Here is a 27,688-nt window from a genome sequence, read left to right as displayed (position 1 = left end):
ACTAGCGAGGCTTTTTTACTTGTTTATTTATAGAAGATCTTTTGTAGCTTCACTAACATCCTGAAATCTAAGTGGGTGGTAACACTTAAGAACTTAATGTTTAAGGTCCAGAAGGTACCATGACAGGGAAAGACGAGTGACAAAGAAAAGGAATATTTAATGTCTCAAAAGGCATTTCTACTTACATATGTATATATGTAGAAATACACATTAACTTCCGTAATCCCAGTGCATCTCTCCTCTTCAGTCTCATATAATTGATAACTGAATGATTTGGAACACATGAGAGACATACATGGGCTCTCCCACTCCTTTTCAATAAAATTTGATCTTTGTTGAAATGCAGATCTCTGGGGACAGAGTAGCCCTGTGGACAGAAATCTTATTTACACTTTAAAATAAATGAGTCCCTGAAAGTAGATTTTGGCAGGCAGTCAGCTGAGAACACCAAGAATGTAAAATGGGAGAAAGTAATTGGGTTAGGAAGAGGGCATGGCCCAGGACAGGGGTAGGAAGGGTTGGGCAAAAAAGACAGTGACGCTTAAGTCAAAGTACTGCCCAGAAATAACAATATATCCTAGCCTTTTTCCTGCTTGTGTTATTAAAAACAGTCTCTATGATGTTGGAAGGGACACTAGTTTATGAATCTAGTCTCTTCAGCCACTAATTGTTTCAGTTCTGTCACTCACAAGCAAGTCATACTAAACAATTTCTAAAATTTGTTCCAGCTGTAATGTTCTCTGATGGTCTTAGCTGAAGTTCCCCAGAAAGCAGAGCCTGAAATGAAGGGCTGGGGTGTGATTCCAGGGTGCAGGCATGAGGGATAGGGGGAATGAAGCAGCAGAGAAGGGGGAGCCAGTATAAAAGTGCATTATCAAGTTGGCCTCTTCTGTGAGCTACTAGTTACTGGGTCCTGTGGAACTGACTGAAAACCCTTACGTTAGGTGCCTCAAGACTGTGAAGGAGAAAGAGTAGTGAATGAGGTAAAAGGGCAAAGTACCTACTATCAGCAAGCATCCTCATTGGTCAAAGCCTTACCCCATCAGGCTAAAAAACCCCAAATATTTGGGTCCCACTTATATGGGTGCTGATCTGGTTTCCTTGGCATCCTGCTCCAAGGTGTCAATAGAAAAGCCCAGGACAGAGACAAGAGAGGCACACGAGACACCTGAGACAAGATGCTCAAGATGCTGTCAGGTTGCACCTGCATGAAGTTGGTTGGAGCTTGATTATATCCTGAAGACATGAAAAGACACTGAAGGAATTTAAGCTGAAGAGCAAAAAGATTAATACTTCAGCAAAATCAGACAATGAGTGGAATAAGGGAAGTAAGTTGGGGAAAAAGACAAAAATAGGAGTAGGCTGCAGTAATAATATTAACAACATCCTTCATCTAGCAAAACTGAGACTTGGCAAGTTTATGCAGTTTGCCTAAGGTCATTATTAGTGAGCAGCAGAATCATGATTTGGACCCAGGCAAGCTGATTCCCAAGCCCAGGCTCTTCACTGCTTTGCACTGCTGCCCTCAGGCTCCAAGTTCCAAACTAAAGTAATAGCAATGGATAAGACAAGGAGAAACTGTTAATACGTTAGGAGTTTGGGATTAACATATACACACTACTATATATAAAATATATAATCAACAAGGACCTACTGTATAGCACAGGGAGCTCTACTCAGTATTCTATAATAACTAAATGGGAAAAGAATCTGAAAAAGAATAGATATATGTATATGTATAACTGAACCACTTTGCTGTATACCTGAAACTAACACAACATTGTAAATCAACTATACTCCAATATAAAATAAAAATTTTTTAATAATGTCGTTGCTTTTTAATATATTGACTTTGTATACTACAATCTTGTTGAATTTGTTATTAGTTTAATAAGATGTGGTTGGGCTTCCCTGGTGGCGCAGTGGTTGAGAATCTGCCTGCCAATGCAGGGGACACGGGTTCTAGCCCTGGTCTGGGAAGATCCCACATGCCGCGGAGCAACTAGGCCCGTGAGCCACAACTACTGAGCCTGCGCGTCTGGAGCCTGTGCTCTGCAACAAGAGAGGCCACGATAGTGAGAGGCCCGCGCGCCGTGATGAAGAGTGGCCCCTGCTTGCCGCAACTAGAGAAAACCCTCGCACAGAAACAAAGACCCAACACAGACAAAAATAAATAAATTAATAAAACACTGACATCATCAGAATATTCTGAACATGAAATAAAATTAAAAAAAAAAATAAGATGTGGTTTTTCAGGCAGATTCTTAGGACTTCCTACATATATGATTATGTTGTTTGCAAATAAAGACAGTTTTACTTTTCAAAAAAAATTATCAAAAGTATGTGGTAGGGACTTCCCTGGTGGCACAATGGTTAAGAATCCACCTGCCAATGCAGGGGACAAGGGTTCGAGCCCTGGTCCGGGAAGACCCCACAGGCCACGGAGCAACGAAACCCGTGAGCCACAACTACTGAGCCTGCGAGCCACAACTACTGAGCCTGCGAGCCACAACTACTGAGCCTGTGAGCCACAACTACTGAGGCTGCGAGCCACAACTACTGAGCCTGTGAGCCACAACTACTGAGCCTGTGAGCCACAACTACTGAGCCCATGTGCCACAACTACTGAAGCCCGTGCGCCTAGAGCCCGTGCTCCTCAACAAGAGAAGCCACCACAATGAGAAGCCCGCGCAACACAAATGAAGAGTAGCCCCCTCTCGCCGCAACTAGAGAAAGCCTGTGTGCAGCAACAAAGACCCAACGTAGCCAAAAATAAATTAACTAAAAAAAAAAAAAAAGCATGTGGTAATTTTCCATTGCTTTTTATAGAAGATCTGCATAGGTAATTCCAAACAAGCACAAGTCAGAAACACCCTTTAAAGTCTCTATGGACAGAGACAAGGATGAGAGGAAAAAGTAAGTTTAATGGTAGCTGATACCTATCCTTCCTTGGTCTACCCTAGACACTATTCTAGATAACCTCCAGGATGTCCTAGAAGATCCTAGGAGGTAGGGAATAGGAGTAGAGAAGGGAGTAGCTCCTCCTGGAAATTAATACACAATGCAGGCTTTGCAGTGACATGTAGTAGATTACAGAACAGCTCCAGTTTCATGCTAACAATCACCAAATTAGCTCTCGAAAGTCTCGTTACATAGATTCTCATCTTTGTTATATTTTAGGGAGAGAATATGAAAAGGTGATGTGTTTTAAAAAGTAGTCTAGCACATTTACAGCAACGTCAACACTAAAATCTTCTCTTCAATTCAGTTTTCTCCCTTGAAATTCTTTGACCTGCCCTCGAGAAGATCAGACACTGCTCACTGGTTAAGTATTTCAAGAGATCACCTAATTGGAAGCATTTATCACACTAGGCCTGATAAAGCCTAGCTCAGAAAAACATTGCCTTAAAAGAGTGAGTTCTCAAGACGATTGCTATAAAGTAGTGTGTCCATACACTGCTTTATTGTAAACTGCCTCCTGCAAATCACTAGATGGTTTGACATTATCTTCAATGATCTTTCCTAAAATGTCTAGTTCTCTATGTAATGAGGCCCAGGATTATTTTATGTTTACTTAGCACATTTCTACCGGGTAAGTAACGTGCTATTACAACTAAATTAAAAGTAGAGTACTTCTGCACCGACCATAATGGTTGTACTTGGCACTGCTATGAAACTTAAAAAAAAAAAAAGTTTGCTTATTTTTTCTTGTCTCCCTTAAGAAGGCAATAAAAGGACAGAAAGCCATCATGTTGTAACTGGAAAATTAATCACATCAAATATTCTCTTATACTAATCAAGTTATAAGTCAGGAATTGGCTTATATAAAACAGATGTTTATATTCTTATTCTCCTTTGGTACGAATGTCGAGAGAAGAAAGCACAGAACAACTCTGTCATGGTGTGCTTTGGAGAATGGAACACTCTAACTTTTTTAATGGAGCCACAAAGCCTGTGGTCAGCCAAGGGGACAGCCAGAAGAGGGAAAAGCACGGGGGCCAAGTCTTCTACTCCTTATATAGGCAAAACTCCTGTTGTCTGTAATGGAATGGGAAGTACGCTGCCTGAGGAAGAGAGAACACGTGTCTTATCCAAAGGGAGCCCCACTTTTGGCTCAGCCGCTGCCCTAGTTCTCTAGGACTCATGATTCTGGTTTGCATTTCAATTGTGAGCTCTTCATAAGGACCACAGCTACCCACCGCCTCCTAAAATAAAGATCAAGAGACCTACGAGCTATCCTCAGACTACTTGGGGAGGAGTTTTGAAAGCTTAACTCAATGCTTAATGGAGAAGAGAGCCTTGAACAAAGAATGCCTCAGCTTCCCTTTCTGAAAAGAATGGAAGAAATTAACATTACTCCTCAATGACCTCTCTCCAGATGTCTTCTCAAACCTCCATCCTCTTTCACAGGTGGATGCTGTCCCCATAAAGTCAGGGCAATATTCACACACCCAGTCTTTTCCGCTCCTTTTTCCCAATTCAAATGCTGGAAAAGATTTTAGAGATCATTTTTCTACTCCAGGGCCTTCAGTTTACAGAGAGAAAACTGAGTCCCAGAGAGTGACTTGTCCAAGGTCTTACAAAATTTTGAAGTAAGGCTGGAAGTATATTTTGGGCCTGTAATTATCACTTTTCTATCTCACCAAATGTACTAGCTAATATTTATTGAGGACTTACCAGGCACTCTTTTAAGTACTTTTTATGTATGAACACAGTGAATCATCTTCAATTCTCATTCCAAAACTATGAGGTAGCTAACATAATGATCCCCATTTCACAGAAGAGGAAATTGAAGATGAAATTCACACAAAGAGGTTAGGTCATCTGACCTGGTTCTCACAGCTCATCCTTCTCTTCACTTTTATTCTCTTCCTTTTGCCTTCAGTCCACATTTTCCCTATTATTTTACAGTAAAATTGAAAATTTTAATAATCAAACTTTGAAGTATATAATTACTTTATAGTATATTTCAAAGTTTTATTAATAATATAATAAACATACTATATTGGCCTTTTCAGAGAAAAAAAAAGATACTACAGTCTTGATTTCTTTTGCTTTGTCAATCATCCATGAAGCAGTCTTTGGCCTTGAATGAGCTTTTCCTGCCCCTAAGCCTACTTTTGAGCTTTCTCCCTCATGATTTATCAATTCAAACTAATTTTATATTTTTCCCATGATGCCATGAATTCCTTGAGAAAAAGGGCTGTATTTGAGTCAATTTTATAAACACATTGTGTTCAACATGCAGTAGGAATTCAATAATGTTTCTTTAATGAACTGCTAAATTCATAATGATTAATGATAATGACAGCAGTAATAATAACCACTGCCATTTAAGGGGTAATTTAACCATGTTCCTGGCACATAGGTAAAATGAATACATTCAATATTCACAATAATCTTGTAAGAGAAATATTTCTATAACCGTTTCAGAGATGATAAAACTAAACTAAGAATGGCAAGCAATTTGCCCAAGATCACATTGGTAGTACATGGTACAGATGGGAGTTAAACCCAGGTCTTTTAGGACTCTTTCCAATACACTCCATTACCACCATGCAAAATAATTTCATTATTAGCCTGAACCTGACATTTCTAGGAAAAATAAGTGTTCTGCAGAGAAAGTTATTCATTTTAAGGCCAAAATATTTATTTAAATCATCTTGCTTATGTGAATCTATTTTTACTTAACCCCAGATACCTAATCAAAGAGTTGTAGAAGTGAGGACAATTTAGCAGGATGTAGCTTTGGAGAAAAAAGAAAAGGGAATAGTATGAAGCTGTGAATATTTTATTTAGCTACTCATCTGTTTATTAGAAACATCCATAAAACATCTATTTTTATGGAAAGGGAAAGATCAATGTTCTAATATGGATTTACCTGATACTGAAAGAATATGAGAAGGTATTAGAGTACAGTTCAGATGGTAGATATAACCCATTTTCTGTTTTCACTGTTAGTCTAACTATGATATATTTTTAGGGATGAAACATCCTTTCTTCTCTTCTTGCAGATCTCCCTTCCATGTCTTCAAAATAGGGATTTTCCTAGGCTAAGGCTTTGACTATGGATGTAAAGGAGTCCTAGAATTCAGGGAGGAAAAGAGCTATGAAAATCAGAAAACACCTACTGTTTTAGACAGCTGGGAATCTGTCCTAATTTCAAACAGAGGAAGAAATTCTAACTTCTTATCTTACATTCCAACATTCAGTAATTCTCTTTATCAGAATATTTCTCCTTACATTTCTTCTAATATAAGTTAAGCCTCTTTCTTCTTGTTCTGTTTTCAGAAGTACTACAGCTCGTCACAGCCTTCCAAATATTTTTTTTTCTCTATAAAGTCATGAAAGGGTAAAGGTGTTAGCTTCAATAATAATTACCTAGATCCAGGTTTTCTGCCTTTACTTTTTTTTAATACCTTAGTCTTATTCAAATCATATTAATCAAAATATGATAAATAATTCCAGGTTCCTCTGAAGAAATAGGAAATATATCATAAAAATCAATCTTTCTTTCATTTTTATTTCCAGCCTACACTTAGTTTAAAATCAATATTTTTTTTGAAAAATTTTAATTAAAAACAAGGCTACACCAATAGCAATGATACACCAATAGCAATGATACACCAATAGCAATGAACACACTTAGTGCCTAAATCTTGGTTTCTAGTGGCAATTTCCAGTAAAAGGAACCAGAGCTCCTTGGAGAAATGGCTGATTATAAGGCTGGAACAGGAAATATATAAGATGAGCTTAGAGCATCTTATTGGGCCACAAATGAAGGAAATGCAAGACAAAACAAAAAAGGTACACACACACACACACACACACAAATAGGATATGTCAGAGGGACACAGAAGCCAACTGAAAAAACTCCCAGTGTCTAAGCTGGAACAATTTGAACAACAAAACATAATATTAAATTATAACCCAAAGTATAAAATAAATATCCTTCAGTCTAGAAGGATACAAATAAATGATTGGATAAATAAATAAATAAGGGGTTCTTCTCCCATGCAGAAGAATTCCAAATAATATATGTAGAAACACCAGCCTCAAGGAGATGGAAGATAAATACCCACCCCTTATATGTGGTAACTTGCTCCTCAAAAATAAAGTAAAGAAAGGGGGAAAACAATTTTACAGAGGAGAAATCTAGCCAACATTAACTCCACCAGGTGATCAAGGTTAATTAACATCAACAATGATAAATCATGTTGACAGCATGTATTCTTGATATGACGTGATGAGAATAGCATCTGTCATTTTCCTTCCAAGAATCCCCCCAAGACTTCTTGTTATAGACTAGAGAAGTCTAATGTGCAATTTGGTATCCTGGATGGGATCCTGGAACAAACAAGGAGCATTAAGTAAAAAACCTAGCAAATATGAATACAGTATGGTGGAGTTTAATTAATATTTAGTTAACACTGATTCACTAGTTGCAACAAATGTACCATACCCATGAAAGATATTAACAATAGGGGAAACTGGATATGGGGTTTATGGAAACTTTCTGTTCTATCTTCACAACTTTTCTATAAATCTAAAACTGCTGTAAAATAAAAGGTTATTTATAAAATAAAATAAATAAATAGCAAAAGTAGCCCCGAAACCATTTTTAATGAGGCATGAATATGATAGCATCAAAAAATACAAGTAATTTATATTAGTCGTTTGTCATCCATACAATGAAGTGAATTAAATAATTCATGGTAGTTCATGAGTGTATTTTATCAAGCAGAATAATGTCTTGCACTTAAAAGACAGAACATCTGAAAGAAATTCTACTGGGCCTATTGGAAATTAGACGAAAGGCATTATATAGCATAAATAAGCATTGAGAAATGTACCCTAAAGCAAAAATACTGCTGTTGCTTATTGCCATATGGCAAATCACTGCCACTTAAGCAAGGCTATAGTGTTAGTTACTGAAACATTAAGGGTGGAAGACATTCATGATTATGTTTTTTCAAAAAAAATCCTATCTATCATAAATTGCAACTGCTATTTCAATCAGAACAGCTTGCTAATGAACCCAAAGTCATTAGCACGTGTATCATTTAGTTTGACTATATTTGGTGACAAGCTCTAGCCCCATAACAGCTTGTTGCCTTACAGTCGTTAGTCAATGTGAGACAAGAGTACGCCTAGATCAGCATAAACCTAAACCCTTCCCTGGAAAAACTGCTTAAACGAATGCCTTATTGATGATAGATCAGATATGTTACTATCTATGGAACCTGACCTGCATTAACCTGGGAAAGAGCCTGTGCACAGGCAAAGCAAGTTCTACCATAAATGACTCTAGTGGGAGAACTTTGCTGAGACTTACAGACAAATTTCAGCAAAACCCTTCCACTCACACTGCAGCTAATCCCAGATGTCTTGATAGAGGATTTTCTGTACTACATTGAAAACATCTCCACAAATTTCTTTTGCTGTGACTTATAGGCTGGCCAAGGAACTGAACATTAAGATTGCACAGACAAAGGTTTCTTCCCACTGGGCTTGTAGTTTACGGCTTAGGGTTGATTTTCTAAACACAAATGTACAATGAGTTATTAGAAGCATGAAAACTCATTCAGTCATCCCCAAAGAGCATTCTTTAATGCTAAATATTTAGCTATATGCCGAAACTGAGTATAAAATTAGAACCATATTTAAGAGATGTTGAAAAAAAAAATGGTGTTACTCCAACTAATTCAAACTACCAATATTGCTGCTATCAACTTATATAAAGAACAAAATAATAATAATAAAATAACTGCACACCATAATTGACAAAATAAGATACAAACATATCCAGCAAACATATGACTTACAATTTGTATCATATCTCTCAACTAAATTCATCCTAAAAAAGTCACAGTTTCACTCTTTCTGACTTTAGTTCTTATGAAGCAGCTCATTTAGTTCAACCAGAAATTGATCAACAATGGTTTAATTTTCCAAAGCTTGCTCTTCACAAATCCAATCTATCCAAATATCTTTACCAATAAAGTAAAACTCAGAACGCTTCCATGGAAAATTCAGCAACTATGTTTGTCTTCTACTAACGCAGAGCTAGTTGATTTAAGGTTACCCTAAAATTTTCAAAATGGCCAGAAACTACTTTCCAAGGTGCTACCAGAAACATTTAGAGAAACCATGCACAAAAAGGATTACATTCTCAATGAGAAGGCAGTGTGGGAAGTTTTCACCCTACCCTCAGTCTCTACCCTAACCCACACATGGATATATTTGGTCAGCATTATCTGTTCATAAGTCATTCAATGTATAGTCATTGAAAAACTTCTATATGCTAGACACTAGAGAAATACCATAAAGAGATGGCAACCCTCCAGCCACATTATAATCAGCCAATATCTAGAGTTTTCATGGCAAGATAAATAAACTTAACTCTTACCAGAGATGTTAAGATTTTGATAATTAACAGTTGCCTGATCTTTGCTTCTAGTATGTTACTAGCCTTATTTGCCTAAGATTTCTACTAAATAGCTATTTTATACTTAATGGTTTAGGATCAGTAGAGGTATTAGGAAAGTGTGAAAACTAATATTGCCCTCTGCTGGCAGATTCCTCAAGTAAAAAGAATTGCATTCGTTTTGCCATTTTACCTTATTCCTCAGTCTTTGGGGATACATTTTGACATTAAAAGATTAGAGTTTGCTTCTTATAAGTAATGCTTGGAATTCCTTCTGAAACAAAGTCCAAAATGTCTAGGCAAAGAATGATAAGCACAGTCAGCACCAACCAAAATCAATACTTTAAAAAATATAGTTCTATCCACATCATGTGAAGACATTGTCTCACAGCATAGTGGTTCAGGGGTATCTTCACCTCATCTTATTGAACCTGAACCTAATGAGCCAAGACTCTCCAGTTTCCTGAGAACTAGGTAGCTCTGACATTTGAGTAGGCTTTGTCAGTCCACGTGACAAGACAATTATGCCTCTCTTTTCACCATCGAGGTGTATGAATTCGCTCCTGTTAAAACTTCAGATGCAGCATGAGATCTGGGGACGTAACTATCTCAAGATATTTGTATCAACTCTCAGTTTTAGATGATCCTATGTTAATAAATTGAGAGGCATTAGGACATAGAAGCTCCTTGTTAGTGAAAAAGATTTGAATCATACTTGGAAGTTGATTCCAACATTCTTCAATGAATTTCTCTTTTTTAGTGCGTATAGATGGATACAAGAAGCTTTGGTTGTGAGCAAGCACTCAATTTCATCTCTGTATTTCTAGCACTTAGCACAGTGTCCCATAATTAATACATATTTAAGGCAGGCTTGTTGAATAGATAAGTGAATTGGTCAATTACATTTATTATGTTTAATCAAATTAAGCCTTGTTTCTCAATAATATGCTTAGGGTAGAATCTGGTATGGTGTGTAGGAAGAACACATGCTTTGGAGTTGAACACGCTTGGATTTAAATCCTAGCTTTGATACTCAGCTGTGTGGTAGGAAATTCACCTAACTTCTCTGTGCTGCAGTTTTCTCATCTGTAAATAAGAAATATATTTCTTCTTGTGCTGCTTTAGAGGTTAGATGAGATAAAGTATGTAAAGTATCTGGCACATAATGAGCATTCAAAAATTTAGTTCTCTTCCTTTTCCTTTTAGATACATTGTCATTTTTTTCTTTTTAATCAGTATCACAGAACATTTAGCTCAGATACATCTTGAGAAGAAAGAAAATGTGCTATAGTCACACTATTTATTTAATTTGCAAACCTTTCTTTTCCCCACCAGCAATAAGAAGATGTATACATAATCTCCCATGTTTTGCCTGCTTTAGGGCTTCTACCAACATCAAAAGAGCCTACCTACATTGGAAAAGGCACTAAGGAAATTTATTTTACTTACCGTCATTTTCCAATTAAGTAAAAGTGGAGAAAATTACAGATTCCAGAACACTTTAATCTATACTCTCTCACTTCAGTTTCACATTAGCCTCTGTTTTAAAGCTAAGGAAACTGGGAGGAGAAAAAAGGGGGGCTGCCAAATATGGGGACTAAAACCAGAAACCATGTGTTCTGACTTGTCCAGGGATCATTCCTGACCCACCTGGGATGCACTTCTTCATGTGTTCTCCCGAGCAGTTGCCATTATATGCTCGCCAGCGCTCCCTGCCCTCCACTTTGGGCACTGCATCATGGAACCCAGCCTTTTCCTGCTGCCAGTGGGATTGTGATCTCCTAGTCAAGGGAGACACCCGAATCATGAGTCCTGGAGCTCATTTTTTGTTTGTTTGTTTGTTTTTGTTTTCTTGGTAACTCACAGCAAGATATCTGGTGAGTTGTTTGGAATTAACTACTTTTCCAGCGTTTTACAAAGGCTAAATGCCTTTGGTGGTATTTTTAAACAATTCTGGGGAAGTTCTCAGCTTATTTCAACATTAAATATGCTACAGCAAGTGTGAGCAGAATGGAAAAGTTGAAGCTCTTGTCTGTAGGGCTACAGACTCAGAGTCTCCATTTGAAACAGCTGTGCCTTCAGTTTTCTTCTATGATGGATTTATTGACATTCTTGTGTTGCCAGTGCTAGCTGGTGGCCAGCTGTTCTCATAATATTTTAATTAAAGACGCTCCCACACCATCAAGCAATATTCTGTGTAAAGATGTGTAACACCTTCCTGTCACTTTTCCTGTATCAAATCTATCTCCATGCCTAGACCTTAACAGTATAATTCATTCTTACCCTTGCTGTCCTACATCCCAAATAAAGTATATTCAACTGGGATACCTGTACCTTTAAGGGAATTGGATCCCCCTGAAACTGTATACAAATTTGGATTTGCATATTTTGATGAAGAGAAAGCTCATACTTTCAACGGATTTTCAGATGGGTCTGTTATTCAGAAAAGGAATAAAGAAGATTGACTGTAGACAGGTACCCCTTTATATTAATTTTCAGTGGAAATACAGTAATACTTATTTCTCGTCTTAAAACTTCAATCAACAATGGGAGACTTCTGGGGGTAAGCTAAAGACTAAATAAAGTAGGGACAAACATGGGAAAGGAAATTTAAGTACAAATAGTTATTTGTTAATAGGCAATAGACGATGAATTACTTGTAAAGTGTAGGTTATAAAATAGAAACTTTTCTACCATAATTTTACCTTAGTCAACATATTAACAATAAGTGTATGTAAAAACTTCTGGAAAAGGATTTCTGGAAGGCAAAGGTCATCTTTCAGGTTTACAAGCTCATGCTGCATCCAAAAAGAAAATACATAACCAATTTTAATAAATAATCATTTATAAATCAACAGATTATAATTTGCCAATATTCACTGTTTTTCTCTGCTTACTTTCCCATTTGTCAAGTGAAGCAGCCAGTCCAAGGCCATTGTCCATCTTGCTTCTCTATCATAGAATAGAAAAGATCACAGAAGTTCTGAATTTGCCTAACTATGCCCAACACCAAAACATGATACAGTATTGGCCAAACTCATCAATGTATTCCCCCAGTTGCCTTCAAACTCGGAATTCAATAAGAAATCTCATTTAAGTTCCTACTGATATATGAGGCATCCCACCCACACCGTTATTCTTTCCCCCTCTTTCTTCAACATTCCTCCCTGGCCCTGCTTCTACTGCCCACTTCCCCTCACCCTCTTTCCCCCCAAAAAAAGGGAAAAAATGACATTAAGAGTAGACTTTCTCTGGGGGCAGAGGAGTCAGCCCAGGACTGACTGACATAATAATTGAAGAAATATCCTTGAATATGTGACAACAATTTCTACCGCCTTGCCATTTCCACCTTAAGTTACTTCTGTTGCCTTTCTCTTAAGAATCTCTCAATATTTATTGCTTTTAAGAAGCCCTAAAAAAACCCACTCTGTCACTAAAGCCATCTCAAATCCAATGTTTCTCACCACCTTCAATTTGGCCAAAATGAGAGTCTTTGAGAAGAGAAAGAATAGCACTAAAAAAAGGGAACTGAGAAAATCTTTATTGTTTTTTCCCTCTTCCTCTCTGAAAAAAGAAACTGTTTGGTACAGGAAAAGGAATGGACAAGTAAGGAAACAGCAGCAAAATGCACACACATAAACACAGCATAATGGTCAAAATTTTCGTTGTAAAGAATAACTGAATGGTAAGATGAAGTCCATGTTAGCAATGAAGTGACAATTATAGCACACAGTTTTGGGGGAAAGTTATACTTGGCTCACTTCTAGTAAAATCTCAATTTCTTAACCCTATAGATTTATTAGCACAATAATGGAGTATAACCAGGCAGTAAAAAGTTACTACTTTGAAGAGAAAAAGTTGATTCTACATTAAATTGTAAACTTTGTTTCTTTGGTGCCCGAGGTACTGTTTCCAGAAGATTTTTAGCCTAGCCTGTATGTGTGCATACAGAATATCAAAATAAAACTTTAAGTGGGAAACTTAATAATGTAATTTTTTTTTTTTAAAGAAAACTAGTTTTAGTGTGAGATGCATGCTAGTCCTCACATTCTAAGATTTATTCCAACAGTAGTAAAAAATGTTCATATTTACAATCTGGTTCAGGACAAGTTAATAATTAGTCCTGAGTTCGACTATATTTCTATATTATGTCAATCTAACAAAATTAAGTCAATATTCAAACAAAATTCATCAACTGTTTTAAGACTTCTTGAAATTCTACCTCCTCCACAAAGACTTGCCTGAGTAAGGTAGCAATTTCCTGCCCTCTTACCCTATCCTTGTTTTAATATAACGTGCATAAATCTGATCCCATGGTCAGCACTTTTAAAGAAATGATGGAGCTGTGCCAGAAGACCAAAGATAGGCAAATCCCTGATCTTCAAAGGAAAAACAAACTTATAAGGTCTTTGAAGTGAAAGGCTACATCTTATTTACTTTTTTATTGTCAGCACCTAGTACAGCATCTGTAACATGAAAGAATACATGAATGAATGAACGAATGAATGAATGAATGGCAAACCAAATAGATTCTGAAAACCACAGGCTGGCAAATATAACATCTACCTCCTCTTGAAGTGAGAAATATGTAGATGAATTGTGACCCCTTAGAAAGAGAGCCTGGATTCACTAAAAACAAATCATGTCAGGCTAAATCCACCAGGATCTTATTCTTTGCCATGTCCTGATCAACTTGGATCAAAACATAATCAGCATACTAATCAAATTTGTGAACATTACAAAATTAATGAGGAAAGTTAATATACTAGATAACAGAATGGAGATTCTACTTTATCTCAAAGATCTGAAAAAGGGACTGAAATCCAAATGTTTAAAATTTTAACAAAGAGAAATGTAAATGACTTTTTAGATTCATGAAAACAATTTTAAAATGTAAGATGAGAGAATCTGGACTCAATGGTAAGAAAAATATGGTATGGTAGTTATGGTATGAAAACATAATAACAAAGGTTTCAGATGACCACGGATCAGTATGAGCCAATGATGTGAGATGGCTACTAGAAAGTTAATGTAAAATTTAGCAATAATAGAAGTCTCCTATACAGATCATAAGAGCAAATAGTCCACTGTTTCCTGCATTAGACAGAAGCCATGTTTGCCCTCTGGTGTGACACTTTAAGAGAAATGCCGACTAACTGGAGAGCATTGAGAAGAGAATGACCAAGATGGTGAGAAGCTCTAAAGACACATCAGATGAGAAAAATCTAAGAAAATGGGGGCATCCAAATGAGGTAGATAAATAGCAGTCTTCAGGTTTGTTTGTATTTGTTTTACTGGACTGCAGTGCACCAAAGTATGATAATCATAATACTTTATTTAAGACACATTCTCATCACCAGCCCATGAATGTTCTTAATGATTTATTTTTATGTTTCATTGTCTCCTTGCCTACTTTTAATAATGTAGCACCATCCCATGAATCACTACCCCAAAAGAAAATAAGAACCTTGGCAATAAGTTACTTCCACCTCTGACAGAGGCCACAAGGATATATCTCTGGCAGATGGCCACATAGATAGTCCCCATACCTTCCTCTTGAACCTGGGAGGACCACTGTAATAACCTTGACCAGTAAAGTCTGGCAAATGTGACACTATGCAACTAGCCTAAATCATAACAATGTCACGCACTTCTGTTTTTCTCCCTTAGGATGCTTGCTCTGGGGATCCAGTCATCATGCTGTGAAGAAGCTCAATTAGTCCACACTGAGAATCCATGAGGAGTGACCACATATAGGGGGTCCAACCATTAGCCAGCATCAACAGCTAGACATCACCAGATAATTCCAGGTCCCAACTGCCAAGAAAGTCAGTCCCATCCTTCAAGTCTTCTCAGTTGAGGCTCAGACATCATGGAGCAAACACAAGATATCCCCATTGTTTCTTATTCAAATCTCTGATCTATAGAATCTGTGAACATTATTAAATGGTAGCTTTGTGACACTAACTTCTGCGTTGTTTGTTACTCAGCAACAGTAACTGGATACCAGAATGTGGTCATCATCACTGCATTTCCCTGTTACACTCAAAGTAACCACCATCTGTACCCTGTGTTTATGCATCCCTTCCTTTCATTTTTTTTTTTTTTTTTTTTTTTTCACACACACACTGTATTTTATTTTTACAAGAGATAAATCGACTGACACCAAGCATTGTACATGGATGACCACAACAAAAGCAACAATGATTGCAATTACCAAACATGAAACACACTCATACTATGTCATAGTATTGACATTCAGTCCAGTAATCCTCCACTGTAACAGCTCCTTTACTTTGCAGTGAAAATTGATTTGTATATTCTTTGCCTCTGAGTCCGTGTGGAATTTTTTTTTTTTTTTAAATTCAGACAGAAAGTCACAAAAATTATACTCATCCTCATCAGTTCACTCAGTCCCATGTAATTAATTTTTTTTTTCGTCTTGATCTTTTGTTAGCACTTTTATGAGTTCATCAGTTTTTCATTAGACCTTCCTTTCATTTTACGTTAATTAGATCTCATCTGCAAGTAAGCTTAAAAGTATATTTTTAATGTTAATTGATTTTTACTTTATAAAAAAGATCATATTTAGTATATTCTTTTAGAACTTTTTCACTTAATATTACATTTGTAATATCCATCCTTATTGTTTTTGTTCAATAATTTCTACTGCTAAATAATATTCCATTGAATGAATATACAAAGTTGATCATCCACTGTCCTGTCAATGGGGCTGTTAGTCTGTCCCAGGTTTTTGCTATTGTGAATAGTGCTGCCAAGAACATTCTCATATGTCTCCTGGAGAATTTTTACAAAGGTTGATCTGGGGAATATAAGTGAGAATGGGATTACCTGAAAGTAGGAGATGTAAATGTTTGGTCAAATATTTAAAAGAACATCGTAAGGAAAAGGACTACAATAATTAAGGAACAATAGAACGAACTAGCCCTGGAGTCAGATGACTTTCAGGTGAGTCCAAGTTTTGCAGCTCAAAGGTTGTGTGACCATGGACAACTCATTTTGTTAATCTCTAAGAAATTCTTCTTGAGGTTTAATGTGATAATATAAAATCTCTTTGTAAATTACAGTGATATATAAATATGACTTTTTAAAATAGACAACAGAAATTTACGGTTCACAGTTCTGGAGGCTGGACGTCTGAGATCAGGGTGCCAGCATCGTCAGGTGATGGCCCTCTTCCAGGTTGCAGACTTCTCATTGTAAAACATGGCATTATTTTTTCAAATAGATATATTGTTTTGTGTGTTACTACAGAAAAAAGAAAAGAATTAGGACCAAATATAAAAAAGAACTCTTAACAATTTAACCTATACAAAAATAGAACAAGCTTCCTGGAATGGCTGAGTTAAGACTGGTTCAGGGGTAAGTCTGATCTGTGAGGGTCTGGAATCTCCCTGAAGAGCCAGGTCAGGCAGGTAGGTGGTCACAAGGAAAGAATGATGGGCTAGGCTTCAGGACTAAATAGATGTGGAAGATTCTTAGCCAAGAAGCCAAGAACAGAAGCACAAGTAATGGGACCTACCCAGGGTACTCATTTAGCTCTTTCAGATACACTATGGGTTATGGATTGAAATATAACACCCTCCCCCCAACCCTAGCCTCGCGCCTGCCAAAAATACATTGAGGTCCTAAACCTATTTGGAAATAGGGTCTTTGCACATGTAACAAAATTAAGTTGAGGTCATGAGGGTGGGCCCTTAATCCAATATGACTGGTGTCCTTATAAGAGGGGAAGACAGCCATGTGAAGAGACAGATACAGACAGGCAGAGATTGGAGTTATGCTGCCACAATAAGAAACATCTGGAGCTACCAGAAGTGGGAAGAAACAAGGAAGGATCCTCCCCTAAAGGTTTTGGTGGGAACATGGCTTTGCCAATACCTTGATTTCAGACTTGTAACCTCCAGAACTGTGAGAGAATAAATTTCTGTTGTTTTAAGCCACCTAGTTTGTGGTAATTTGTTATGGCAGCCCTAGGAATCTAATACATGATGAATCACTGAGAGCCCAAGGAGGTATAGACAATTCCCTATTATTAGACAATTATACGGCAAGGATGTTGTGAAACAGATATCTTCATTGAAAGAGAATTTGGACATGATGATCTCAAAAGATCTCTCCTGATTTTGAGTTTCTCAACGTACCCATCCAGTAAAATTTTCATGCCAATAAATATGTAAATTGCAGTTAAGGGGTTAGAAAGGTCAGACAAACTTTTTAACATGTGAATTCATTTAAACACCATAGATTTAAAATCAGATGTGCTCAGCTTCCCAAAATACCATAGGTGTCCACATATCTCTACCCATCAGTTCCAACATTCTCTTCTGACGAGGTATAAGAAGGGAATCGTAATAAGTTAACCCCATGAAAGTCATTTGGGATTATTAGCTACAATAAAAGTAAAAAATAAAATATGGATATGACAAATTTGTGCTTCTCAAGCCTTGTGTCTTGCCAAGAAATCTCCTGCCTCGAGATTTTTTTGAAATAAAGAAATATAAAGAAAGAATTTCAGGGTATATAACTCTACTTTCTGAATTGAGGACCTGGAGTAAGAAAGTCCAAATTATTGAACTAGTCTCTGTACCACCATAATAAAACAAGCTCATGATTTTCCAAAAGGTAGAAGGTACCACTGACATATCTTTCTCTATGAAATGTTCTCAGAGCTTTAGGAAAGCTACTAATGGCACATGATTTATATCTCTGTTTAATCTATGTTTCTGTTCAGTATTTGCACAGTTTTATAAATGTATTTTCTTACATTTACACAGTATCTCCTGAATTATACACTCTGAGAGGGAAAGAGACTCTATTTTACGGCTACATTATGCCATAAGACAATTAGAGATTTTAAAACTAGAGCAAATGGTGATTTAATTAAATATCATTGTGTTTTGCCTTAAACTGTATAGTAAGGGTACTTTTTAATTACCCTCATGGAGCTGTTGGGATAATTAGACAACCAGGGCAAAGCACTTGCACACTGGCTAGCAATCAGTAAATCTCCATTAAATATCAGTTCTAGGTTTCATACTGAGGAAAGGATTGAGAGTCCATATTTGTGCTTAAAATTAAATGTGTAAAATTTCAAGATCCTTACACCCGTAATGATATGGTGAGAAGTGGCAGAGTATAGAGTAAACTCCCTAAAGCACAAGCTTTATTGGAACCCAATAATTGAGGGTTTAGACCATGACTCGTATTCACTAACTGTGTGACCTCAAGTAAGTTATCTAATATTATAAAAGAGTTATTTTTAGGGTCATTATCTGAGAATTAGACATAGTGCTAATAAAACACCTAATGTGATACCTGGTACACAGTAAGGATTTGATAGATAGTAGTAGTAAATCCAAGGGGGCCTACAGTCTATGCTGCCCCATTTCAAGGCTTCCTCAAATGCTTTCCCACATAGTTATACACATATTTATATAATGTCTATATTACTAAAAATATACAATTAATTGTTTAAAATTAAACATCTTGTTAAGGAAAAGTATCCAACACTGGAAAAAGGGAAAAAAAAGTAGATGGTAAGTCTTGTCAGGATCATTTTTGTTGAAGACCCACCCAGCGATATCTAGGGGATGTCATTGTTTAATTTACCATTTACTGATTAAAGGTCCTAGACTTAGTGATGTTCCCATGAAACTTACAGATTTTTGTCCGGTAGAGATGCAGATAATGTCTGTTTTGTGGAACAAATAATCCCAAGGTCATGGTTATTGCCCTGTAGGATATTAACCAGTTTTTTGGGTATCCAGCAATCATATCCTAACATTCTTTTATTAAATTGCCTGTAAGAATCTAAGTCCTCAACTGCTCTTTGAATGCGTCTTAACATCTTCCCAATTCCCGCATTAATAAATGAGTGAATTAAATCTTTGACATGCATTCATTTTATATTTTCATGTGAGTCATGGCTTTACTTTTCTAAAAATTATGTTAGCAGCCCCAAGAAAGCTTATTAGGAAAGTAATTACCATCATCTTTTACATAATGAGAGATTATTTGGCAATGTGAATGATCATTTTCTAGTTAATCTGTTAAATCAATTCAGAGTTTTTCTGCATATTTTCCTATAGCTGGGCATTCCTGTGTTCAGGCCTTTGGCATGATCAAGCAGAGCAGCCACTTGCCGCAGCAAGATAAGTTGGCAGAAGTTGTAAGTCTCATACAACTGTATTTGCAATGAATTCAAAATCACTGTAGCAATTGCGATTGGCTTCCCTTTCTTGCTTATTCCAATCTTTAGTAATGGTCTGAGAGATAAGGCTCATGTTACCACATACTCACAATGTCTGGCCAGCTTCGCACATACAAAATACAGTTTCATTCCAGTTTTCTTGCCAACAGAACTAACAACGCCAGACTCTGAAGGAGTGGGCTTGTTGGTTTAAGCTGTTTTGCACCTTGTTAATATGTAATGCTCATCAACACAGAAACCATTTGGCAGAACTTGGAGCCAACTTTCTCCTCAGTTTATGACTACTTTAAGCCATGTGAATTATCATAGGTTCACATACCCAAGGTTTAGAAGAAAGAAAGATGTGGACAATCCAGACTTGAATTTAAATTTGTATGAATAATTGAGTCTAATGATTCACATTTCCATGGACAAAAGTTGAGGTATACAATGAATTCAATAAACTTAAAATAAGAAAAACAGAAAAGATACAAATAGGGAGAATTATTCTCTTCATAGAAGGATTCTCCACTGTACAAAACAATTCATAATAAGACCTTTTAGGAGCAAAACTCCTCGGGGCTCTAAACTTTTTTCTTCCTTCCTTTATTTTTTCTCTCTTTCTCAATACAAATGCTTAAAGCAGTGCTGTAGAATGAGCAATGCCTTGGTACTACTGGCGGTGTGTGACCTTAGAGGAACCTATTCATCTCACTTGGATAGGATTTCCTTATCCAAGAATGAATGAGTGGGCCTAATGGAATTTTAAGACTCCATCCAACTTCATTTCGTGACTTACAGACAACTTTCAAGAGGACACATTACATAAGACATTCCTAAAGTAATATGAGGAAAATAATCGCCAGAAAACTTGCATAGCCTCAGCTCACTTGACTTAAGGAGAAAAGGACAGTGTCCTGTAATGGACCTACTCACGCTGCTATCTTGTTTTGTCTAAGGAAACGGAGTGGAAAAGAGCACCAAACGAAGCAAGTTTTAAGGGTTCCAATCAGAGCTTTGCCAAGAACTAGTTGTCTGGCCTTGGGCATGTCACTTTGCCTCTGTAAAATGAGGACGCAGACCAGATCTTTCTTCCAGCACTACTTTTCATTATCTACCCAATTTACAGATATCTAGCTAGTTGCAAGGGTAGCTAGATCAAACCTACATTTTTCATTTATTGGCACTACAAAGAGGCTTTAGGGGCATGAATCCTAGCTTTGAAGCTCACAAGTTGTGTAACTTTGGGCGAATCACTTAAACTTGCAAAGCCTCAGTTTCCTTATCTGTAAAATTGGGACACAGATACTAATTATAGCATATATATATATATATATATATATTTTTTTTTTTTTTTTTAAATTTTTATGGCTGTGTTGGGTCTTCATTTCTGTGTGAGGGCTTTCTCTAGTTGTGGCAAGCGGGGGCCACTCTTCATCGCGGTGCGCAGGCCTCTCACTATCGCGGCCTCTCTTGTTGCGGAGCACAGGCTCCAGACGCGCAGGCTCAGTAATTGTGGCTCACGGGCCCAGTTGCTCCGCGGCATATAGCATATATTTTAAAGGCTAAATGGCTAAGTATATTTAAAATGCCTGATATAGTAACTACTATGCAGTTTTACTCAATGAGAGCATTTATTTTTACTGTTGCAGCCATGATTTGGTAAGACTTCATAGCTGAAGGAAAAATTTTGCATAATTATTTTTAAAAATTTATCTTCAAAGCTGTGTATGCCCTTTTTGATTCAGAGTAACTCACTTACTCGGAGTAACACCAAGATATCCTGTCTAGAACTGAAATTAAATTTTGGATTTCACAATAATTCTCTCATGAGTGTGTAAAGATTAGTAATAATTGTAATATTTTGTTGCCCTGCAAATGGAAAATACTACATCTCTGTCCAAGGCTTTTTATTGTATTAAAAGAAGTAAAAATATCTGCATCAACAATGAGACAGAATGACAATTACAGAGGATTACAATTAAACTATAATTGTTGAAGGAAGTTTCCTTAGCAAACTGTAAAGTCTCTTCATCTGAAATAGCCTCTAAAATGTTTTTACAATATCAGTATTAATATTAATTCAAATGGTACGTTACTGTTCATAAGCCCTGAAAAATATGAACAGTATGGACTTTTAGAAGTCAATTTGAGCTTCAACTTTTAAATTTTAAGCATCATGCCTAAAATTTCAAAAAACATGAAATTCACTTTAACTGCCAAATTTTACAGATTCATTTATAAAAGTTTGTTGTGACCATCATCTAAAGTAGTAAATTATTCTAAGCTTAACACTGGTAACATTTCAGCTTTAGTTACTGTATACTAATTTCTATTTAATAACATACCTCCCTCCAATTTACCACTCTCCAACTAGTATAGAGCTTATTACTGTTTTGAAGTGGAAAAAAATCTCTCTTCAAGGCATTATGTCCAAAGGACACTTAGATTTTGAGGGTAAAATAAGTCTTCAAAGTCATAAAAACAGGGTGAAAACAGTAATACTACAGTCCATTGAATATCTAGAATATCTACCTCTTATTGAGCATTCACTATGGGTCTGAGATTATTGAGTACATGAGCATTTAATTTAATATTTATATATATAATTTAACAACCACAAAAGTAAACATTATTTCCCTAATTTATCAGACAAGGAAACAAGGTCAAGGAAGTTCAGTGACTTGCCCACAGTTGCAGAGCCTTCAAATGACAGGGCTGCAAGTTTTTGTTTTTTTTTTAACATCTTTATTGGAGTATAATTGCTTTACAATGGTGTGTTAGTTTCTGCTTTATAACAAAGTGAATCAGTTATACATATACATATGTTCCCATATCTCTTCCCTCTTGCATCTCCCTCCCTCCCACCCTCCCTATCCCACCCCTCTAGGTGGTCACAAAGCACCGAGCTGATCTCCCTGTGCTATGCGGCTGCTTCCCACTAGCTATCTATTTTACATTTGGTAGTGTATATATGTCCATGCCACTCTCTCACCCTGTCACATCTTACCCTTCCCCCTCCCCATATCCTCAAGTCCATTCTCTAGTAGGTCTGTGTCTTTATTCCCGTCTTGCCACTAGGTTCTTCATGACCTTTTTTTTTTTTTTTCCTTAGATTCCATATATGTGTGTTAGCTACTGTATTTGTTTTTCTCTTTCTGACTTACTTCACTCTGTATGACAGACTCTAACTCCATCCACCTCACTACAAATAACTCAATTTCTTTTCCTTTTATGGCTGAGTAATATTCCTTTGTATATATGTGCCACATCTTCTTTATCCATTCATCCGATGATGGACACTTAGGTTGCTTCCATGTCCTGGCTATTGTAAATAGAGCTGCAATGAACATTTTGGTACATGACTCTTTTTGAATTATGGTTTTCTCAGGGTATATGCCCAGTAGTGGGATTGCTGGGTCGTATGGTAGTTCTATTTTTAGTTTTTTAAGGAACCTCCATACTGTTCTCCATAGTGGCTGTAATAATTTACATTCCCACCAACAGTGCAAGAGTGTTCCCTTTTCTCCACACCCTCTCCAGCATTTATTCTTTGTAGATTTTTTGATGATGGCCATTCTGACCGGTGTGAGATGATATCTCATTGTAGTTTTTGACCTAAAGTTTGTGCTTTCTCCACCACGTCACATTCCTCATTAACAGATTATCGTAAGGCTCTGGAGCCTCTCATCTTCATTTCTACCCTAGCTTCCTACCTATACAAGCTGTATCTACTGGCTCACCCCTGGGAGAGGAGGGGAAATGGAAGGAGAGAGACTTGGGTTGTTTCAATTCATTCATTCAACTGTACTAGGATATGGAATGTGGTTTTTCCCATCATCCCACAATAGAATTTAAGTCTCAAGTACAGAGCTGAGGGTAAAAGGCACTTCACACTTCCACATTTCAAGTTCCTAGAACTGCCAGCATTTAGGGTCAGCCCTACCACCACCAAACTCCATCATAATTTAAAAAATTCATCTATATATTCAGTTTTCTCTTGTGCAGAGCCTTCTGTTGATGGAGTGTTGTGGAGTCCCCAAAGGGAGAGAGGGTGAACTAGGACGTGCACAGCCCTACAAGCAGGTTTAAAGTCTAGGCTTGATTTTAAATTTGCGTAAGGGGAAGGTTTAAGAATAGGACATAACTGGCCTTGACCTGTGCAGAATCTTGGGGGTGAGACTGCAGATGGGGAGCCTGGCTGGAGAGGTGCAGAAATGATGAATGTGGGATGATGGTGGTGGTAAAGATTTGAATTTGAGCCAGGGCAGGGGGTGGTCTTTGTCAGGTGAGACTGAGTTGGAGATAGAAGGGCAGAACTCACGTCTCTGGTGTGGTGAAAGAAGAGGAAAAGCCCACTTTGTGAGAGGTGGGGGTGGGGGGGAGTGTTGCTTCATCCCTGGAGCAGGAACCAAGGAGGATGGACCATCCCTCCTACCCATCCCTGGCTCCTTGCTTGGGAAAGGTCCTCTATCATCTTCCCAAGGTTAAAATTTTGAGCCCAGGCTGAAGCCAGAGAGAAATGAGGAGAAAAGGAAGGGCCCCAAATGGAGGCCAAGTCCATAGCATGGGGCCTTGCCAGGTCCTATAAAAAGAAGACTGAGAGAAGAGGTCATCATCCATGGTTTTGAGGGTCAAGTGTCTGGGGGAAGGGGGCTATTCCCCCACTTTCTAGTGGGGAGGTAGAGGGAGGTTTTTCTTCCAGAAGGCAAGTGAGGAAAGCACTGAAAAAATCCCCAAAGGACAGCAGGTGCCTGCAGAAAGGGGCATCGTTTCCTGGCTGGATCCACACTGGGCTGCAGAGCCCACGGGTCCACATTCATCTCAGCACAGGAGCCAAGCTTGGTGAGACTATCCTCAGGATGGAGGCAACGCATTCTCAGAGAAGTGGCCCCTGTACCATGTTTGCCTTTACAGTCTCCTCCTCAATCTGGGGCTGAAGGAAGGGTCGCTTAACATCTGTTCCCATGTTAGGAGATCCCAGAAGGAGGTTACATCTGCAAGGTTTGATGGGACTGTTCTGTGACATGTCTAGGAGGAAGATGGGGTGAACCCCTACCCAATCCCAGTTCCCCAGGGCCCTTAAAGGGTATGTACTATCACCCCTCTCATCACTTGGCTCCATAAGAAGGTACCCAGAGATTAGCAAAGGGGTAGAAGCCCTGGGAGCTGCCTAGGCAGCCCAATGTAGAAAAGAGTTTAGAACTTTTCCTCCTGGCAGCAATGAAGGGGCCAAAAAGAAGCTAAACTGTGACCCCTAAAAGCCACCAACAGTCCCTATGCAGAGACCACCATATCAACAGAGGCTTCCAGCATGAGGCAGAAACAAGGGAAACTGGAATGAGCAGAGGACTCCTCTGTGCCTTGCGGCTCACATGTGACTTCTGATAGGCAGTCTGAGCATCACCTGGGAGTTATTAGCAATGCAGAGTCTCAGGCCCCACCCTCAACTTTCTGAATCAGGATCTGCTTTTTATCAAGACCAGTAGGAGTTGAACCTACACATGAAAGTCTGAGTAACAGTGCTGTAAACCAAGAATCTGTCACCAGTCAGGGCAGCAAAGCTTCCGCTCCCTTCCTGCTAAGTCTCTGCAGTGGGCACCTGTGGGAGTCCAGGGTCTGATGAGAAGCGAGAAGGAAGTTCCAAAGGGAAGAGAAAGAAGTACGTAAGACAGACCACATAGCTTGGTTTTCAGCTAAACAGATAAACAGTGTCAGGGAAAGGGGAGGAGAAAAGCTTTAAAGTTTAAAAATGAAGTTTTCAAATGAACAGTTGTAGCTACTCAAAGACTGACCCAATAATTAGATTGACAAGAATAATAGGAAAGTGGCCAAGATGTTTTTTTAAGGGGCAGTGCAACAGAGATCATCGGGAATCAGTAATAAGAAAAAATACAATCATTCCATGTTTATATGTTCAATAAGTTGAGAGCTTTCAGGAAGTTACCTCAACAGTCATTCATTTATCCACCAAACAGGTATTAAAAATCGAAGTGGGGGCTTCCCTGGTGGCGCAGTGGTTGAGAGTCTGCCTGCCGATGCAGGGGACGCGGGTTCGAGCCCTGGTCTGGGAAGATCCCACATGCCACGGAGCAACTGGGCCCGTGAGCCACAACTACTGAGCCTGCGCGTCTGGAGCCTGTGCTCCGCAACAAGAGAGGCCGCGACAGTGAGAGGCCCGCGCACCGCGATGAAGAGTGGCCCGCGCTTGCCGCAACTAGAGAAAGCCCTCGCACAGAAATGAAGACCCAACACAACCAAAAATAAATAAATAAATAAATAAATTTTAAAAAGAAAAGATGACTACTATCTTAAAAAAAAAAAAAAAAAATCGAAGTGCTGGGCACTGTGCTGGGTGCCACGATGCAAACGAACAAGATGTGGACCCAAGGAACTAAAGACCAATGGTTGAGACAGCCATTCTTTCGGGAAATACCTACTGTTACCCACCCTGGATCCAGGAACTGTCGTGAGCACCAGGAATACAAAAGCTGACAAAATAAGCAGAATCTCTACTCATGGTGCTTACATTCTAGTGGACGAGATGGATAATACATGAGATAAATAAGTAAAATACATAATAAGACTAAGAAAGTAAAATAAAGCAGTGAAGTGGGATTGGGGATGTATGGGGAGTGTTGCAATTTTAAATAGGGTAGCCAGGAAAGAAACATGAATTTTAAGTAACGCTGAGGAGTGAGGGAGAACACCTCGTGGATGTCTGGAGGGAGGGCACTCCAGGCAGAGAGGGCAGTAATGCAAAGCCTTTTCTGTGCCCAGACCACCGAGGAGGCCACCGTGTAGCCGCAGCAGAAGGATGGCAGGTGACAGTCAGAGGACGTGAGGTTGGAGACGTAACACCACCCAGGTAGTGTGAATCCTGAAGGCCACTGTGAGGACTTGGGCTTTTCCTCTGAGTGAAAGGGAGTCATGGAAGGATTCTAAGCAGAGGCGTGATGGGAATTTGACTTATGTTCTAATAGGATGTCTGGTTGCAATGAACAATGGAAGTAATGAAAGGTTATTAGATTCTGGATATGATTTTCAGGTAGAGTCACCATGTGCTATTAGATTCTGACAAAAAGATAGGAGTCAAGGATGATATGTAACCAAATAAGTATCGTAAAATATTGTGTTTTGTTAATCACATTCTGTAAATCAAATCTCATGTAAATCCAAAGAGCTCTAATCTTGATCCCAGCACATCAGGTCTACCCTTAGCAGGACTTCATGCTGGAACTCCCTGGTCTGTAAGCTGCACAGAGCCATGCTGTACAGCAGGTGAATGTCATACAGCTTTTCTGTAATGGTAACGAAGAAACCTAGAAAATGAAATCACAGTATTCCTAGTTGTCACTTATCTGCTTTCTTGGACCACGTTAAACCACATGTTTGATTATTTTGTACATTTTTCCCCAGAGTTCGGAGGTTGTAAACTCTGGAACCGTTATAATCTACCCATTGGAGTTTACTGAAGGCAAAGGAAGATATTAATAATGAGGTGTCTCTTATGGGTTCCTTCTCTACCAGCTCTAACACAAGAACTGACCTCTGAATGTCTCTTCAATACTTAAGAAACTTAAAATTAATTTCTCAAGGTAGTTGAACCAAAAGTGGCAAATCTGTCCTTCAGAGGAAAAACTCACGCTGGAGTAAACTAAATCTGAATTATAAATTTCTAAATACCCAATCATAAGTCTCCGTTATTTTCAGACAATGTCATCTCATTTAACTTATCTTCAGACAACATCCTTTCTGACTTCCTTTTAAAAAGAATCTATAAGCCAAGATCATAAAATCCAAAGGAATTTACATTTTAAACATCTAACCACAAGGTGGAGATCTAAAGCAAAGATTAGCTTTCACACCAGGGTTCAGTTTAGAATCCAGAATTTCTCACCTAAGATTAGAGTGTTGCGTGTTCTCAGATTCTGTCAGAAATTGACTTAAAATATTTTAAGCTAAAGGAAAACATTGCTTATATATCACTGTTGTTTTGTATAGATTGGAAATATACATGGCATGCAAGTATTTCAGGAAGTTCTAAG

Source organism: Balaenoptera ricei, chromosome 1 (genome assembly GCF_028023285.1).
Source record: "Balaenoptera ricei isolate mBalRic1 chromosome 1, mBalRic1.hap2, whole genome shotgun sequence".
NCBI lineage: Eukaryota > Metazoa > Chordata > Mammalia > Artiodactyla > Balaenopteridae > Balaenoptera > Balaenoptera ricei.
This window is presented reverse-complemented; position numbering follows the sequence as displayed.